This window comes from Mus pahari, chromosome 12, assembly GCF_900095145.1.
Source record: "Mus pahari chromosome 12, PAHARI_EIJ_v1.1, whole genome shotgun sequence".
In the NCBI taxonomy this organism is placed as follows: Eukaryota; Metazoa; Chordata; class Mammalia; order Rodentia; family Muridae; genus Mus; species Mus pahari.
In genome coordinates, this window is record NC_034601.1 from 72,429,193 (window position 1) to 72,432,144 (window position 2,952).

Consider the following 2,952-nt stretch of genomic DNA (forward strand, 5'->3'; position numbering starts at 1 on the left):
TACAGAGGGTGTGAGATCACATGGGAGAGGGTGTACAGAGGGTGTGAGATCACATGGGAGAGGGTGTACAGAGGGTGTGAGATCACATGTAAGAGGGTGTGAGATCACATGGGAGAGGGTGTTCCCCCAGCTTCAGTGTTCACTGCCTTTCTGGCAACTATCTCTGAAATTACTTTTCTCCATACATACAGCTGCAGCCAAAAGTTAGAGACTATAATTTCTGTATTATTTTGTGTTTTATACTATGCTGCAAATCACAGAAACATTGACATTCATTATAGACTTCATAAATCCTTATATCGTTCTGGATTCACGGAGCATTAACCCCACTCATTAAGCAAAGCTCACTAAGCTAATGATATTTTGGTACAGAAATTAAAATTTACTTTTAGTCTTTAGCAAAAAGAATTGTTTTTTTCTTGAAGAAAAAGGAATGCAGTCCTATGAACTGATACAGCCCGTCTTCAAGTGACTGTCAGACGTGTGACAGTGAGTAGCAGACTGTAAGACAGGTAACTCTGGGAAAGGTGCTGATCCTCACTGTTTGGCTTATAAAGACTGACAGTGTGGTTAGTTCCCTCTTACTCTCTTATGGCTTTAATTTTCTGGACACCTGCAGTATCACAGCCCCGAGGACACCATGGCATCGTTTCTGATCTCTAAGGATAGTGTTCTGGATACCCAAACAAATAATTTAAGTTTTCTTTTTTATCATCAAACTGCTTAAAGAAACACTGTTCCTGCAATTTATGAAAAAAAATGTTAGAATTATTTGTGGTTTTATTTATGAATGGCTCTTGGTGTTTGGATTTTGTTCACTGTCAGATAAGACCTGAAGAAAGAACGTAAGTTCCTCTGTTCAGATGTTTTCATGTATTAGAAACACTTCATAGGCTAGGCAGGGGGGAAGGAAAAAAATCATTCCTTGTTTGCATTTTCATGATTCTGACAAAAACACATGAACATTTCTGAATAGGGCTGTGTCATGGATATTAAAATTGGCATCCTTAATGGAATTTCTTTTATTTGACAAAACACATTGTGTCCCAGGTTAATAATACGTTTCAGCAGTGTACATGATGCTCTTGGCAGATGTGTGCTCAGGTTCATCATTTTGATAGGCAGATCCAATTCTTCTGCTCTCCATAGTAGGTAAATTCCTGCCAGAAGTCAATGCTCTGAATGGCCTTAAATTCATTTTAATGTAAATTTGAATAGAACAGTTTTCCACTTGCTATCAGACTAACCCGTCTCTGGAAGAAAACTGACTTGCTTGGTAGAAATTGATTTTAATAGGAAAGTTATCATGAGCAGTGAATGAAATAAAATGTTTTCTGCAAAATTTCAAAATACTTGATTCTGGGATGAATAAAGAATATGAAATTGGTGCTATCAGGTCAAAATGGAAATTTTAAGACAGCAAATGTCACTTGAGATAAATATATATATATATATATATATATATATATATATATATATCCATATATACATTGCTATGTGTATAAATTCAAAGGACTCTGCAGATTACATTTATGTATTTATTAATAAATGTATACATATAAAAATAATAAGTTTTTAATAAAGAGGCCTTGAATTTGAGAGGAAACAGAAAAGACATAGGTGGGATTCATGACAGGAGACGAGGGAATTGATGTAATTATACTTTAATTAAAAAATACTATTTAAAATAGTAAAAAGTGAATACACTTCACAAAGTTGTTCTCTGACCTCTATAATTCTGTTTCATCATGTGGATTCAAATAGCAACACCATCTATGTATGCAAACACACACGTGATAATAGTAAAATTATATATATTAACATATATAATACATACATAGAATAATATAAACTAATACACATATTTTAATTCAAAATTATCTGTATTCCATGTATTGCATATGAGAGGCCTTGTGGTAAAGAATCAACATTGATAGAAATAAAGGTTTAAATATGTTATATTCTTAATTATAAAATAAAAAGAGAAAAGAGTCATAACCACCAATGAAATAACTATGAATGGCACAGTTCTGTAATTCCACGTCTGGTGAGCATGAAAAAAAAAAAAAAAACATCAAACTTAAGACTACCCTGGACCTCCCAGTGAGAACCTTCCCAAAATATATAAAGAGAGTAAAAATGGGAAAATATAATAAAATTTGAAAAGAATAAAAATTTTACACTTCTAAAATATTAACTTAAAGTACTTCTCTAAAATAGAAAATGTGAGTAGTGAGGTAGGCAACATGTGTGAGGAGGAGGAGGGGGATGGGGAGAAAGACAGAGCACTAAAAATGATAAAACATGGATCTGGGAAAATAAATATTTCTCTCTCTCTCTCTCTCTCTCTCTCTCTCTCTCTCTTTCTCCATAACTTTTGACTATGGGTCTCTGAATCAGTTCACATCTACAATCAGAAGACTTTCAGATAATGACTGGATAAGAATCTCATCTAGAAGTGGAGCAGACTATCGTTCGAACTCATTTCATTCCTATTTTTCTTGGTTCAGTCCTGTTTGGTTTTACCTTAGGTCTCTCTATTCATTTCACAAGCATTGTTAGTATAAGTTCCATCTCTTGGAGTGGACCTTAAGTCAAGTCAGACTTCCTTCTGTTACTTCCCCAAGTTCTGTGCCACCATGGCCCTAGCATATTTTTTCGGGCAGGGCAGATTGAATGTCAAAGGTTTTCTGGCTTGGTTGGTGTACATATTTCTTTCTTGGTATTTTGCAGATTACCTTGCTGAACCAGAGTCTGGAACATAGAAGTAAATGCTCCATTCAGGATCAGTTTCTCCTGGTTCAATAAATTGTGTGAATGTTGTATTCAGCAATGAAGCCTGTTGTCAGCTTGCGGAGAGCAACTATTTCTCTTAACATCACCCTGGGTTGTTTGGAGATTTCTTTTCTTTTCTTTTTTTCTTTTCTTTTGTTTTCTTTTTTTTTTTTTTTT